General features: G+C 29.3%; 1 protein-coding gene across 3 annotated transcripts in view; it reads left to right on the forward strand.

Annotated features, from left to right (window-relative positions):
• The first annotated feature begins 3,101 nt into the window (after window positions 1-3,101).
• Window positions 3,102-18,286, forward strand: part of LOC111620829 — a 91,531-nt gene continuing 76,346 nt past the window's right edge. Inside the window, exon 1 of one of the 3 annotated variants that reach the window (XM_023362823.1) lies at window positions 3,102-3,377. The gene's annotated coding sequence lies outside the window, so the exon portion shown is untranslated. The remainder of the gene's footprint in view (window positions 3,378-18,286) is intronic. The other 2 variants (XM_023362822.1, XM_023362824.1) reach the window with 2 other exon arrangements.

Here is an 18,286-nt window from a genome sequence, read left to right on the forward strand (position 1 = left end):
TGAGTGATATATTAATACTGTAACCATTTCATGCATTAAGGAAAAACACGTATTAATGACAATATGTAAAATTTTAGAATTACTGTATAAGTTTTACAAAGTTCGTTTCCGTGAGACTAATGCAAAAATTATGCATCATCGTTAGCATAACGAATTTTTCCTTCGAAATATTTTTCATTACAGGAAATGACTAATTCAATTTACATGTTTACGTTATAATTTTGTGCATTATCAAATTCTACAAGTTGAAAGAGAATTTCGGGAAATAAAATTCAAACTCAGTCATTTTCTAGAATTGTTTTGAACTGTAAAACTTTTTAAAAATTCGCAACTACGAATTTATTCCATAAACGCATTTGATTAATCCCTGACTTTAGTTAGATAAACGACTTTAAAAATCTTAAACACAATTGAAAAACATTGTTTACAACTTCTTAAAACGGAAAACATGTTTTTATTGTAGCTATATTTAGTTAATTAAAAATCCTCATTAATTATTAATCCGTAAGTAGAATCGATAAACATATTTTTCGAAAAAAACTGTACTGTACCTATTTAATTAAAAATTCAATAATTTTTTCAATAAACAACTTTTTTAAAAATGTTAATTATATTTTTTATTTAAATAAATGTTTGAACGTCTTCTATTTAAATATTTACTAAATCGATAAAGTATCACATTCATCTTATTATTGAAGAATAAATTAAACATGCATATTTGTAGTTGTCAAGGCCAAAATAAACAATCCCATAAATGCATACAATAGATTATAAACATAACACATAAATATACATTTAATATTTGTTTTATGCGATAAAATAAAAATTTAATCTGTTAAAAGAAATGCTATATATAGGCTATATATATATATTTCATTTTTGTACTAATTATAAATAATTTGGTATTTTATTATGACCACATCAATAAAAATAAAGTAATTATGATCGATTATGGACTAGCTTAGTCACGTAATAATTGAATAATTATAACACTCATAACAAAACGGAAAATGAATCTTTAACTATTAACAAAATATATGTACAGTACAGGTACAGTACAGCGCGTTACATAATATTTCATGCTTAAAAAGTGAAACTTATTATTTGTATTTTTTTAAGAAAAAATTTCGACGATTAATACATTTTAAAAGTAAATGGTTCAATTAATATAGTGTTTCGTTTTTATAAATTTTCACTGATTAGAAAAAGAAGTCGCAAGTTAATCTTTACTCTGCAACAAACGAAAAAGATCTTTTTAAAAATACAAGGTATCCTTTAGTTTTTCAGATACAAAAATATCCCGATATATCACAGAACTTTAGAAACATTTTTCACCTAAAACATAGACTATATAATTTTACAGAAATTTCGATAGAGTTTAGGGAATTATGCATACTGGAAAAACCACCAGAAGAGCGAAATACAAAATTTGGATATTGAATAACGTTAATACAAGTTGTTGGATTTTAAAAAATTAATTGTATTAATTTATTAACGAATTTAAGCAAATGAAAAATTGAAGTTTTAATTTAGAAAAGAACAAAATGTAAGTAGAATAAAAAAAAGGTCTCTCAAATTAATAATTGCGCGTAAATATGTTTAAGTTTTTTTGTTTTTTTGTTTAAAACAAAAGTGTTTTAAAGATCTTAGAACGAAATTTGCGTGTGATCTTTATGATCTACTGTATATTTTATTATTTATAATGCTTCTCAAACTCCATACAATAACGGAATGAAAAATATATGCCCTACATTGTGATCATATTATTATCCGATGCATTTCTTAGTAGCGTTGTCATTCATTTCTTTTATATTTCGAAATATATTTTTAGAAACAATTTAATGTTCTAGGATAAATAAAAAATGGACAAAATAATTAATTAGAACAAGAAGAAATATGAAAGTTTTAATAATCTAAAATAAAATAAAATTACAGAATATAAAGAAGCTATTCAGAAATAAGTGTAGTATCGTATCGAAATAAGTGTAGTATGTAGTAAACCAAATTTTTTACATTTGTAATATTATTTTAAAAATTTATTAAGATTTATATTAATTTATTTTGTATTATAAATTAAAATTTCTTGTTTGTTTGTGTGTCTATCCTCAGAGAAAAACTTAAAATCTTGGTTTGAAGCTGACTTTGAAGATATATTGGAGAACATATAAATTAAATATGTTCTCCAATATATCTCCATAAATTATTATTAATTAGAAATAATAATAATGAATTATTAATTAAAATATTGTTGTACAACTAACAGATAGGAATAATATAAATTAAATGACCTTTACTTTAAAAAAATTCAGCAAATGGTTACGTAACATTCCTGGCAAAATTGCGTGTGGCGTCATCTGTTATGATATTTTATCAAAAACACTTTTTACATTATTAATTATTATAAAACGTCAAAATGCTTAATTTTCAGTTTAGAGATGAGATTTATATATATAAAATTGTAAATGCTAATAACGATTAAAATCTTCATTAAGTCTGACCATACTCGAGATATAACATCTATCTCCCTCCTTCTTGACCTTTAATTACTAAAATTTAGTAGCACAAATTTCCCTAATACACAAACTTCCCTGAAAAAATTAAGAATTTTCAACAAAAAGCACAGGAGTTATAAAGCTTCAAAGGTGAACACAATCATGCCCATAAACATACATACACACACTAACGTGTATACATACAGAAAATTTTCCGATTTTTTTTTCTTTTATTTCTCGAAGTTTCAAGGTCTCCCGAGCCCAAGAATAAAAAATCTCAGTGGTGGGGCCATTTTCTGACCGATCAGCATACTTTTCCCTCTGTTATAGGTAACATCCGGAAAAGTAATAGCATTTATGTAATAATTTTGAATTATAAAAGTTTATAATGTGATTTTTTTATTATTTGATTATAAATCATAACTTTTTGTCAATACTCCAAACACGAATAGAGTTAATGATATGTCAAAGACATATTTGTCACGTGCATTTTTTACATTACATATTTTATACATTTCATTTTTTATTTTCTTCCAGTAGATGGAGTTATAAATTGATAGAATAAAAGAGTAAAAAACAGAAGAGATCTAATGGAAAGTAACAGTGTACACGAACAGTCATTGTACTAGTCTGAGATATTGATCAAAATAGAGGTAGTAGTGTGGCATATTTACCCTAGTGACAGTTATGATCTAACAACGCCTGTTGTATAGTAAAGTAACAACTGTACCGTTCTAAAGTTACACCGCTGAATTGTTCATTCATTTAGATAATGGAGAAGATTAAGTGTTGACCTATTAAGTCTCTCGGAGTTAGCGTGATAAGTGGTCGAACTGTATTGTTCGAATATTCTTCTTGAGTTATGTGGTTCACGCGTGGCACTGGGTAAGTAACAACAGAAATTTATGTTAAATTACATTTTCAGTTCTATTCCATTGATTTCTTGGTGAAGAATTTTAAATTTATTAAATGTCGTTTAATACAGACGGTATTGACTTTCGCTATCAGTAATTCTATCTATAGCAGTTAATGTAAAATATTTTTAAAGAAATCTAGATACTATCATTTATTTAACGATAAAAATACACATTTTTCTAAAATCTTTCGACTTTTGTTTTTAGTAGTTATTTATTTAAATCTAAAAGTGCGTTAGGATTCGATAGTGATTAGATGTCAAAATTTATATAACGAATGTTTATATAGGATAAATACATAAATGATAAAACTGTTCAATTTATAAAATCAAATGGAGCTTACTGCAGATTTTATAGGCTATAGAGGCATTAATTTTTATAGGTTTTGATATACAAAATTCAATTGGGTGTGGTGAATTCGTATTAAGTAAAAATGAACATTTTCCACTGTGTGCTGCATTTCAACTGATCATTTGCGCATTTTTCCTTTTATGAACCCAACAATTAACGTAATACCGAGATGGCTATGTTCTAATTACTAAAAGGGCATTATTATTTATATATAATTTAAATGCCAAAGATGATCCAATTTTATTTGTTTATTTCATTTCAATATAAAGTTAAATATCTCGTATGTTTCGTAAGTATATTTCTAACTTACAATAATTTTTATTTTATTCCATTTTCATCTTATTAATGTATAAATTTTGAATGTTTGAAATTATATATTGAAATTAATGTAATTCAATAGTTAAATTGCAGTTTCTTTGATGTTTGCTTATACTAATTTTCATTTGATGCATTTACAATTGGTCATTTAGAAAAATTTAATAATAGAAGAACAAAAAAATTAAATAGAGAATAAGAAATTTGAAAGCCCATACGAGAAATTGTTTCGATACCATAAAAATTTTTCTTACTAACGCTATTGATTCCCTCTGACACCTGTAAAGTTAATTTAATTAACTTAATTCTACTTTAACAGAATATTAAATTTAAGACGTACTGTACATAAAATACATAACTTTCATATTTATTTGATTATGAATTTATATAGCATCTAAGTATTTGTTTGTTATTTTTTTACGTTTAATTTCGATATTTCGTTATATTAGACCTACCTTTGAATATTAATAATAAGCTGAAATATAGAAAGGATTTAAAACAGCCTACAGAATTCATTTCGCGTAGACATTATTTTTCTTGATCGAAAATATGTATAAATAATGCTTACAGAGAAAGAATACATTATTCCAGCTAATGACTTACATAACCCAGATTATTTTGAAATATAAATGTATTCTCTCAACAGATACGTTAAAAAAAGAGTATAAGTTATACATATCCTGTATTTAAATGAATAGATAAAAATAGTTTCAAGCTAAAATGCCAACCGTTTTATTATTATTACTTTTTTAAAGTTTAAATAATGATTCATATTAAGCGATTTCGAATATATTGAGAGAGTTTCAAATAATCATTGAATGAGTCTGAGTTCGATTAATTTTAACGAAATTATTTAAGAGTAAACAGGAAACAAATTTGATTCATTGAATATCTAAAATTCGCGCGATTATTTTTATACGAAGACTATCTTTAGAATGTTTAAATGTTAAATAAATAAACAAAATGATTATTATTATTTTGGATACTGTAATAAAGTTTTCACTTTCTATTTAAAGATCAGGAATAAAAAATAAAACAATTTTATTCTAAAATTTTATTTACTTAGGTTTTAATTCGTATATTATCGATAAAATGAGCCGATTTGAAGAACTATTCACTATTTGTAACTCGATTGTTTTTTTTCCGATTAAGAGAATAAATAGCTTTTACAGTAGAAAAATTAGGTAAATGCTAAGCTCAAAACTCTTCTAATAAAAATTTAAAAGTATTTTTTCGTTTTAAAAATAAAAGACTGGTCTGTTTTGTATTAAAAATTTATTGTAAAAATAAAAATATATTATTCATACGATATTCTTTTTGTTGCATAATAGAAATAGGTTATAATCATGACTGCATTGAACTGTTAACAAATGTTTAGTTAATGTTAAGAAAAGACAAAATTTTGTATTAAAATAAAAATAAAACATTATTTTAAAATACTTTTAATTTTGAAAGCAACAGTTTTCTAGAAAACTTTTAAATTAAAATACATGCTAACAAAGTTGTTTTCAATACAATTTTCAAAACATGTGAATAAATAACAAGTCTATAAAAAAGCTAGGAAGATATATTATGACAATTAGAAATGTTTAAATATTCGAATGATATTACTCTAATATAGATCTTTTAATAAAATTTCAAAAATAATTTTTAGAATCTCCATCAGATAGCCTATTTTATAATTGTATGTATTTCCAAATAGTGTTCCTTAAATAGAAAATACAGCTATTAGTACATTTGAATTGTATTAGTAGTCACAATATTTTGCGTTATGAATAGTTTGTTTCTGTACGATTAGAAAAAGAATTTACTGTTAATTTTATCGTACAATGTGTATAGTAAATGATTATAATTAAGATTACAGTAGTGCGTCAAATTTGCCGCTTTGAACAAAACATTATCAAAATAAGAAATGTGTTAAATGTTTTTACATTGAAATCGCTGAACTTTAAATGTTATTTTTTACCTTAAGTAATGAATATTCCAAAAGCAATGACATTACTTTCCAGACACATGAATTATTTATTATAAAGTTACTTTTACTCATTTTCAAAATAATGATTTTCTAATGAAGTATACTAATTTCAGTATTTCATTCGTCTTTGAAATAATGAATTTAACGTATATTTTGAATTATTACATTATATAATCTTTCTGTTCGGATTAAAAATATGATTGAAATCGTTGTTCTTGGAGGTACTTTTTAATCTTATAGCAAAAAAAAAAAAAAATTATATTGGTGCGAGATCAATTATATTTGAATGCAGTAATATTTGAGTCATTTAATGTTTTAAAAGTTTTAGTTATGTATTCTTCAGTTACAACATTCCTCTTGACTCCATAGTCCTTCACAAAAAACCGTTAAAAAATTAATTAGCTGAAGTTCAATTCTATTACATACGCACATCGATTGAAATCTAAGCATAGCAACAGGTTGCAACTCATAGCTGTTCAAGGATGACGTTACAAATCCTACTATTTTAGTAATATTTATTCTAATAGATTTTGAATTCTCTATCAGTTTATGTTTATTTTTGCCTGCTATTTTTTCTATTAATAATATTTTTATTTCAAAATACAGAAGAAACTTCTTTATCGTTAATTACGCGGTTCGGTTATACATATTAGTAGTAGGCCTATGTATAGTAGTATCATAGTAGATGGCATCAACTTTTCGTTTGAATAAACCTTTTTTCTCTTAACTTTTAGAAAATATTTACAATTAATCAAAGAGTTAATTTTGCACATTTACAAGAATTTATCATTTTCTTGACTTTTATTTTTTTATAACTTTATTTTCATATACTGAGACGTTAGGATTTTACGAAATTTTTCAGTTATGCTTTCTTTGTCAAATTGAAAAATTGATAGTTTAAATCATAGAACAAGGATTACTCTCATTCGAGTTAAATATGAACTTTTACAATATACTGTATAATCGATCGATCATATGTAGGTCTAGGTAATATCAATAGCAACAACGAAAAATATTTTTATTAATATAGATTACTCCCGTGTTTATATTGCAATATATAACAGGATACAATTTCAAATTTTTAAGAGGTTTCCAAAATTTTGTAGTATAAAATTATAATTTATTTAAGGATTAAATGCTGTATCTTAAAATTAATTAAAATTTATAAGATTTAAACATTCGGATATATTTAAGAGGATTAAATATTTGAATATATGCAAACATGTTGATTTAATAAGATTATTCGAGATGATTTTGTGATTTAAGGAATTATGAGTATTAGTGCAAAAAAACATCTAGCAATAAAATTCTATTAACTGAAAAATGAACTTGCAAGTTTCAAAATAGTACATATATTAGTTGGTTTCTGAAACATTATTCTTTTGTCCATAAATGCATTTTCTCATTTGAACTTTCCTAGCGAGATTTTAAATATTGAAATTTTGTAATGTCATACATAGTAAACAATTAATCAGGATGGAAGAAATTATGTGCAGCTTAAATAAAAAATTTAAGCTGCACAACAATTGTTTTTAGATCTAAATAATTCTGTAAATCATATGGTGTGTATATTGTACAGTACTTAAATCTCATTTAAGGAAGGCCAAGTGATAAATGTTTTCGATATTTTAGTTATTTTTTCTATATTGATTCATTCATTTAAATAAAAAAGAACTAAAAATAAATGCCACCCAAAGTGATATTTTACAAAAATATAGATTTTTACTACATTTTTCAATTTTTGTATTTTATTATAATTACTTTAATGATTCCGTCTCTCTTTTTTTTAAATCACGTTTGACGTCATATAAATGATAATTAGAATGAATACAAATCATACGTGACAACGATAACATTCATTTTATAATTATTAATAATGAGGCCTGCTTTATGCAAATAGAATGGGTCAAATTTGTTTATTTCCGACGTACAGTACGTCGATATATCGTTTGAAATATTTTATTCTGACATTAGCAGAAACATATTTGAGTTCTTGTTTTACTAATCTTTCAATAGAAAGCTGATAAAATTGTACAGCGTAATTTTTTTATGGATATTCGAGAAACAGAAACTATAACTATCTTTACTACTGAAGTTATAACTCTATAATGTTTTGTAATAGCATTTAAACTTTCTATCTCTTTTAAAAACATCTTTATTGGAATAAATATAGTTAAATTATTCGAGATTCAGTTAGGGTAAATCGAGATATTTCTTAGAATTTGAACTTAGTTTGTTCTATAATACTTTCTGTTTGATGTTCTATATAAATTTAATATTATTTGCGTTGATTAAATTTTGGGTACAACTGCTATTTTTATATTTAAATTTACAGCTAACAAACAATCAATCAGAAAATAACTAAAACGTGGGACAATTTCCTATTATAAATTAAATCATTGACTTATTTCAGGGAAAAAAATCATTTTATAGAAAGAAATTCATAATTATATTGAATGAATTATTTATTAATTCAAATCACTTTCATTTATAAGTAAATTTATTGAAATTATTTCTTTGAATAAATTTGATAACATTATAATTTGTTGAAATAAATTCTTTACTTCAAACATTACATGAATTTCGAGAGTATTATAATTTATAATTTAAAAAATATTCACATATTTTCAATGGCACAGAGTTAATATTTCTGATAAGTTCCTCTTTGTTTACTAATAAATGCAAATTTAAATACTATCGTAGAAAACTGATAGCAAGTTCCTAAATTTAAATGCACATCTCAGTTTTGTAACGTTTACTGTACGGTCTTATATAAATTTGAAAATAAAAAATAAACATTGAATATTTTAGAAAACTTCAAAACTTTCTACTTAAAAACTATCGAATAATAATTATTATCTTAATTAGATTAGCACTAATTAAATTTTATCTGCTAGTAAAGTAAATTAAAATATATTTGTTTTTTTAATATGTTTAGTCACAGGTTAGCGAAATGAAAGAGACCTTATTGCAGCAGGAAAAATTGGGTTCGTTCCTGCTTGGATCAAACTCCACCCTTATTTTTCCCGAGTGGCTTCTCTTTGCACTTAGTAAAAGGTGAATTAATAGGTCAAAAACAAATTGCATTTAGTTTTATGAGTTAAAATTACAATTTTGTTTTGACCTGTGAATTAAAATGAAGATAACATGTAATTTATTATAAACAATTTCAAAAGCAAGAGCAATGAAAAGCATTACAATAACTCGAATTAATTTTAATTCTACTCGTTGAAAAATTTTTAAATGTATATATATTTATATTTCATTTATTTAAACCATTAAATGATTGAGATTATGTAATACAGTATTAATATTCTATATGAAAATCTTATGTATTATAAAATAATTTAAATTGATTACTTGGTAGGAATCCAATGATAATGTATTATTGAAAGTGATTATGGTTGTTAATCTGATCATATAATTGAAATCTGTATTTATTTACATAATTTATTTTAATCAGGTCAAACACTTATTCTAAATACTTGGCATAATTAAGTAATACGTTAATTTTGAAAATGTCATGTGAGATTCCATACTGAACTTGTGTAGCAACAAATTTTAATTTCTCCATTTCAGATATCATCTTTATAAACATTAGACTATAAACAAGCCAGTTTTTCACAGAATTAACGAACTTTATTTTTTACAAATAATTGTAAGATAAGAAAGAATGAGAAACTAAACGATTAGTATCAAAACTCGAATATCTTAACATTTACTTAACTTTTAATAGCTTTTTACCGTGCCGATTGGTTAAAAATCGGCGCAAACTTTTTGGCAAATTGGCGTTTCAGACCTCTGCCCAAAATATTCCATTGACCATAAGACAAATGAAATTGAGGAACAAACATCTTGAGTGAGGATTGAGGAATCTTTTGTCGGATTTTTTTTTAAAGTTTTTGAGCTAGTTCTCTGTCCACTTACTCTCCTTCATAGCATTTTTTCTCTTTCTCCGTCGAAAGGTATGTAAAATTCATCGACCGGAAAAATTAAATTATTATACAATATGTGCGCGAAACTATAGTAAATTTTCTCCTCTCATAATAGTATAGAACTTTGATTCCTCCATCCTCTTACCCTCAAAATGCTCATGGTTCCACATACGTGACTATAGTCATTGTTGTAAGTAATTTACAACCGACTGGCATCAAATCTTGACAATTTTTAATTACATTGTATATAACCGATCAACTGTATAACTGCCAATAACCGTCGATCCTCGCACTTATCAGAAAACTACTATGTATTTCATTATTTTTTATTCAACTTACTATAGAACATATAAAAATATACTAGAAGAAATGAATGTCTTCACATTTCGTCCTTGCTAACATCTTTGGAACAAACAAGTGTTTACAGCGGAATCTACCTTTTATTTTAGGCTGCTTTTCCGTCTCTCATGTAAAAACAATTTTTAAAAAATGGTAGCATTTATATAAAATATTAATTTATATAATTATATAATCAATATTAACTTGAATTTTGTTGGTTCCGGAGTTATGCACAAGGTCGAAATATGAAGACATTTGTTTTTTCTAATTTTTATATACAGTCGAACCCTCTATAACACTGTTGATAATTCCGTTTTATATGAATTCCATGTTGCACGAGTCACTTAGATTTTACAAATACGTGTGCTGGGCTGTGAACGGCTTACGTATTTGTAAAATCAGGCCCAACGCTTTGGAACATTCTTTATGATGGGCTACTTGACTCTCTCAATGCCTCTGACTTCCCAGGCAACCCTTATCTGCAAGGTTATGCAGACGACACTGTCGTCTTGTTTTCTCACCAAAATCATGAGGTTCTTCAACAGCACACTAACAATCTCCTACAAAATATTCTCAACTGGAGCGAGGACAACTACCTACCTCATCTGTAGTTGTCCTCACTCCAGTTGACCATAATAAAAGTTACTGTGACCCGCAGGGGAGGTCGGGAATAGTCAACTCTCCCTGTATGGACAACAGGTCGTTAAACCTGCTCACTGTCAGGATAGCTTATTTTACGATAACGGTCCCTTTGGTTGGGACTCAAATGTCAGGCGAGTGGAGGGAGAGTTTTTGGGGTCGACGATAAGGTGAAAGACGTGATCGAGTAAAGGAGTCTACCATATTTAACCAATATAACAACAATTTATTAAAATAAGCCAAATGGACAAAAAACTACACAAATAGCGTTTCTAAAACCGCCTAATTTCTCGAGAGAGAGAGAGAGTTTCACACTTTTCATACCTCTTTATAGGTTCCGTGAGGAATAATTCCCTAGAAGCACTCAAATGTCCAAAGGAAAGTGGGTTTAATCCAATCGAGCACGATTATAAAAAGTTCGCGACTTTGGCGATGATCAGATATCGACGATCGTAGATCGGAATTCGGCGGGTTCGGAGAATCGGCGCGATGTCGTCGGTCCGGCGTTCGTTAAGAGACTCCCCCCGAGAGAGGGTAAAAACTGTCGTTTATAGCTTTTTGTAGGGAATTTCCACCACGTGATCGGATGTTCATGAGTTAAAGGTTATAGGTGTTCCAGGGACCTAAAACAAGTGACGAAAGTTGAATGTTAACTTAAACTTTTCTGCAAGATGAGCTGCAAGTTCTGCAGAGAACAAAAGATGTTGATAGTTATGACAGGAAGGTTTACACATTCCCGGCTAAGATCGTTTTTTTTTTCTAGTTCGTTACATAAATGAAAGTAAATTAATTAATTTTTTTGTTAATAAAAGAGCGTGATTTTCGTTACTAAAATTCCGGATCTCACATTACTCTATGATCTTTCCTATACTCTATTAACCATAATAAAAGTTACTCTATGGTCTTTCCTAAAGGGAATCCATTACGTAAAAAACCGATCATCCTTATCAAGGGCCAAAGGATCCAATGTGTCAATAGTATAAAATACCTTAGGATAATCCTGGATCCCAAACTAAACTGGAGTGATCATACTCACTATGTGTATAATAAGGCAATACGTGTCGACCACTCACTCAGGAGTATAGCCCGGAACTACTGGGGGCTTGATCACCGGACCAGCCAGCTCATCTATACGGGTGCAATCGAACCAATTCTAACTTATGGAAGCGAGGAGTGGGGCTACGCAGTCAACAACATCCATACCAGATGGAAACTGCTCTCCTATAAGATTTAGTGATGCGGTCCTATAAGATTTAGTGATTGCAATCGCAGCTTTACGCTGCGATTGCAATCACTAAATCTTATAGGACCGCTCCAACCAATGCCCTCCTATTCATCGCTGGGTTCCTTCCTATATTCCTGGTAATCCTTGCAATCTAAGGAATTTACTTATGAAACTTCATTTTCGTAACATCACCGAACTTAAACTAAGAAAGTTGATCTTCAAAATGCAACTTTCCGACTCCTTCAGCAAAATGATTGATGACATTTTTAACTACGGGATAGACCTCAACTTCAATATCAACCTCCACCCAACAATTTTTCCTACCAATAGGATTTACTTTAATTTACTATCCTCACTTACTGGGCTAAATTTCTTCACTGACGGCTCAAAAACTTGGAATGCTGTGGATGCTTCTACTTGCCTGGTCGATAGCACTAAGAAACATCATTGGCAAGCTGCTCTTCGCCGGCGCAATCAGTGCTCTAATAACCAGGCGGCATCCTTGGCCATCCTCGCCACCCTGAAGTACATCAATCAAAATATCTCCTGCTTTTCGGGAAAAACAGTCAACATCATCACAGACAGTCATGTGGCACTCCATCAGATCGGAACCAAAAACTGCCAATTATTGACAATAGTCTCATTCCTTAATGAAATCAATAACTCAGCCTACATCAATTTCTACTGGGTTCAGGGTCACTCTGGAAATCCAGGTAATCAAAGGGCCGACAGTCTGGCTAAGAATGCTCACAAGATAGCTGATTCTTACGTTCTCTCTATCCTTCGCAGAGAACTGCATGAACTACTCACCACTATCTGGCAAAAAGAGTGGCATACCGGCACCACTGGCCGACATACGTACAAATTTTTCCCAAGTGTCAGCACACGTCTTAACTTATCCTTCTTCCACACCAACCATATCATCACCCAGCTTATCACGGCGCACGGGAACTTCCGGGCGTACTTTAATCGTTTCCTCAAGAAAGGAAATGGTAAGTGCAACTGTGACATTGTAGAAGAAGAGGATCCATTTCATGTTTTATTCACCTGCCCTAAGTACACCTCCTACCGCGGAAATCTGCCTAGTGTGGTGCAAGCATCATTGGCCCTGCTACTTCAGTGTCCTCCTCTCCTCAACACGGATCTTCTATTGACTAAAAACCTTCTGTAAGCATCTATTATTAATGAACTTTTCCAATGGACGCAGAGCGATAACCTAGTTGTCGGACTTATTTCTGCTTACATTATAGGGGCTAGCTTCATTGTGTCCTCCACCAATCCGCCCCCGCATATCAATTCTGTTTTTAGTGGGCGGACTTCTGTTTTTAATTGTAGAATTTTTTCTTTTCAGAGCGTACTCTGCTCTGTTTACTACACGCTCATTCGGACGATACGCGCCACTCTATATTTTCAGGATCTCAATCAATTGGTCCCCGCCTAACGCTCTATAGCTCTCTTCTTCTCCCTTTCTCTCCCCTCCCACCCTCCCCACCCCATTCCCTTTCCCCCCATTTTTCTCTCACCTTCTCTATCACCCCCTTTCGTAGTGGCAACATTCCTGGGTACGCCATTTCTTTCGCTCACTATCACTATCACTATCATTGGCAGTACAAAACTGACTAATACATTTTTCACCCGAAATCTATTTCGTTAGCTGACCAAATGGTTTCAAATCACATAAGTCGCACAGTCTGGCAGTTCGCAAGATAGCGCCGTAAACAAACAGCACAACGCTGAACGCTGCTTTCCTTTGTCCCCTCCCCAGCCAATCCACAGTTTTCACTGATATAACGCACCAAAACGCTACGATATATCGGTGATAGCCTGTACCAAAACCACGAATATAGCGATATATCGGAAATAACCAGGCACGATACATCGATATATCAATAATCGATATTCCAATCCCATCACTACTGTATTTCCGCTTTTCAGTATGCGCTGCAGTTGAATTTAAATCAAATTAATTAACAAAAACATCATTGATTGACATTCACGTAATACAGTGGTTCTCAACCGGGGGTACATGTACAGTACCGCTAGGGGTACGAGAGTAAATCGAAGGGGGTACATCTAACTTTCATCATAAAATGGCGTATGTTAATCAATTCGCTGTAAATTATTAACACAAAAAACAAGAAACGATAAAAACTTTCTTTAAAATATCCCAGTGTGAACACCGATTTCTCTTTTAACAGTCTAAACAACTTGTTTATCTACTCGATTTGCCCGTGTATTTATGCCGTTAGTGCCGAGTGAGCCTGTAGTCTAGTAAAGTTACGGTTTAACTGAGCATTAATTATTTCTAGATAAGATTGGAGCTTTTCGTGTTTTTACTGGACTACTGGTATTAGGAATAACGAGGCCTGAATCGTATCCCCACCATGCAATGCGTGTCACTTGCATGCGCGCATTACTTAATATTTAGCAAATTTATACGTTACGTTCGTTACAAAAATTGAAAGATTCGTGTATTGTTATGGCACGTTATAAATTCGCAGCCATTACTTTCGAGGTCGGTACACAATTATAATCTCTATTTAACAACGTGGGAACCAAATTTTGAAAAAATTGCCGAAGATTTATCGTAACAAATATCCCATTAAATTTTGTTAGAAATTATTTTAGAATAATTTAAATTTTCTTTACTGTTAATTATAATTATTTATTTTTAGGAAATGTAATTTATGCATGTATCGAAATGACTTCTGTGATTTTATGTAATATACTTATCAAATAATAATAAATGTATGTACCCGATTAAATTTATTATTATTTACGTAAAATAAGTGATTCACTTTTAGTTATAGTTAAGAGTTTTTTATGGCACTCAGTTATAAGGGCTCTAAAGCAGTAATTATAAAATTTACATACAAAAATATAAGGGGTACTCGAGAAACAACTAATGGGCTATTGGGGTACATCGACAAAAAAGGTTGAGAACCACTGACGTAATATAAATGACATTTAAGAATTTGTGTTTAAAGGTGCTTAAGTCCAATTAAATAACAAAAATTTATTATATATAAATATAGTATTATATTAATTATAATATATTACATTGCATTGATAGGCATTTTTATGCATGAACTGAAGCTATAAAGGTAAAAAAAGGCTTTATTTCGGGGAAAATTTGTTTGGGTTTAGAACAAATCGCTTTCAGAACAACTTGTTAGAAAATGTATAGGCTATTAATAGTATTAATGTTTTTACAGTAAGCGATAATAATTTATAGTTATAGAAAATTAACTGAATTAAAATCAAGACAAAAAATGAAATTAATAGTAATGTACAGTACTTAATGTGGAAAAATGCTAGTTACAGTACTTAATGTGGAAAAATGCACAAAATTTACGCTTACAAAATGAAGACTAATATGTCTAAAAATAATTAAAATTTGAAAACATGCTATACTTTAAATACAATATACAATCTTATGTATAAATACACTTTTATAGTTGATATTTTTGTGCATTTTTATAAATAAATTATATATACATGTATGCATACATACAAATCCATCTTTAAAAAATAGCAAAACCGTGAATTTGTAAATAAATAGTTGAAATTTATAAATAATTAATAAAAAAATTTATTTCAAATGCTACTTATCTCATATTATCAACTTTTCTATCTTTTTACATTTTCTTTTGACGCTCCTTTTGAATATTTAATCTTCTTGCAATTTTTTGTGCAACTTTATTTTTTTTTAATAAACTAAACTAGCTCTTTTATATTCTATAATAAAAATGACATAATTTAGAAATTCAATAAATAATATGAATCTTTTATTTAAAACTCTAAAAAAGATCAAACCTCTGCAAATAAAAGCAAAGTTAAAAATATTAGTATATGAAAGTACTTTTAACTTTTCTTCTTAGTCATTTGTAAAATCATCATAATTCTTTTAAGAACATTTTAAACAATTTACAAATGACTATTAAGACTCTGAAGAAAAATCAAGACTATTTTTAATATGTTGTTAATATTGATTCTGGTAATTATAAAGATACATTAAAGATGCATTGTAGCTTTTGCTTGTAAAGGATTGATTTTTTTAAAATAAAAATTATACGGATGAGAAAAGTTTTCAATATATAAGATGGCAACAAAAGTCTTTCCCCAGCCAATTATTTCAAAATCTATAGGGCACTCACTGTAGACTTCTTGCCAATGCATACTATGTCGAAATGTGTTAAACGATGGTGCAATTTCTGTCCCTTCAGCCCTTCTACCGTTGAAGGCTGTGGTAATTTCAGTCACGAATGAAAATAGGACATTACTAATTATAAAGTTGTAGCATATGAAACATACGTACTATTTCCTTTTTGATGTATTCCGAAATATTTCGGAATTCGGACAGTGTCATAATTGACAAGTAAATGTTTCACTACACAACACACAAGGTGTAGTAGTACATTATTGCCTAACACGAATACAATAAGGGAGTGGTTTAATATGCTGTTAGATTTAGGTTAGTAACGATATGGTGAGTAGGTCAATTCTGTTTTATTTAACGGCGTTTGATATTTTCTATTAAATTGAATCATTTATATATCCAGATCACTGCTAACCGAACATTCAACACTCTCGCATTGCATTTGTGTTATGTAGCGATGCACTACAACCCCTTGTATGTTATACAGTCAAGTATTTACTAGCCATTTTTGAACAGCTTGTTCCGGGATCTTATTTGATATTTCGGAATGCTTTAAAAAGAAAAACTACGTTTGTTGTTTATCCAACACAATGTAGTGCAATTTAACGATCACTTCACTTTCTTTCACCTTTATTCTAGTAGATCGACTAGAGGCTGTTTACCTTGGAGACCTGATGCAGATATGGGTACGGTCTAGCACAAAAATCGCACGTTCTCCTTCGGATTTTCAAGGGCCGACGGAAGCGCACCGGACACCGGAAACAATAGAAATAGAACATGAATCTGTTTCAAGTTGATAAAGAAATACTACGTACAACTTTATAATTGGCAATGATGCCTTATTTTCATTAGGGACTGAGATTACAACAGCCCTGAATGATAGAAAGGCTGGAGGGGACCGGAATTTGCACCATCGTTTATCACATGTCCGACTTAGTGTGTATCGATAAAAAATATCCAGTAATTGCTCTATTAGTTTTTGAAATAATTTGCCTGGGAGAGACTTTTGTTACCACCATGCATATAAACCTGTTCGAAAATCTGAAATCCATTTTTTTCCCTATAAACAAAAATGTATTGGAAGAAATCATTTTAATAATAATAATAACAACAACATTAATAATATTTATTGACGTGATTAAAAAATTACATGTCAAAGGTTGTCATGGCATCAAAGGTTGTCAAGGCAAAGCCTCTTTCAAGTATCCGAAATATATCAGTTCAACAAATTAAGTTATATACTAGGTCTGATTGAAAGTTACGATACTAAGTTTATATTGTGCCTTATGGCACTGTAACATTCTTTTACATAATAATCAATTAAGTAATTCTTTCTTAACATTTGGTGCAAGTTTTACCTTTATGTGTCAACATGACGGATATTATTGAAGATTTTGGGCGCTACGTTTGGAGTAGCCGATTACGGATGAATGGAGAAAAGTATCGAACAACAATATTCAATGAAATTTTTTATGAAATTAGAAAATAATGCAACTGAAATTTATGATGCATTGTGGTGACGTTCTGTCACGTGCTCGTTGGCTACGGAATTCGATCCCGGTCCTTATTTCTAATCCCGGGATTTCGGGATTATACTTATTCAATCCCGGGATCCCGGGATTATTTCGGTATTGAGGGTTAATAAAATATAAGAAAATCTTACAGAAATCAAAAATCAAAATTTAGACAAAAATCAACGTATTTTACGGTATATACCTAGTTAATTTGATCACTCTAACTAATCAGACTTACAGTCAGACTAACCAGACTTAAAATCACTGTTTTCATGTTAAATTTATTCTTTTTTAAGCATCACTGAGATCTCTTTAAACTCACATAAATTGAAAAAACCTTTATGTAACAAACTATGCAAATAAACGTTGAAAATTCACAAAAATCTCTCTTAACATCGACTAAATAGACTACTTTCATATAACAACCT

Source organism: Centruroides sculpturatus, unplaced genomic scaffold, assembly GCF_000671375.1.
Source record: "Centruroides sculpturatus isolate CEXI.00-Female unplaced genomic scaffold, Cexi_2.0 scaffold89, whole genome shotgun sequence".
Classification (NCBI taxonomy): domain Eukaryota; kingdom Metazoa; phylum Arthropoda; class Arachnida; order Scorpiones; family Buthidae; genus Centruroides; species Centruroides sculpturatus.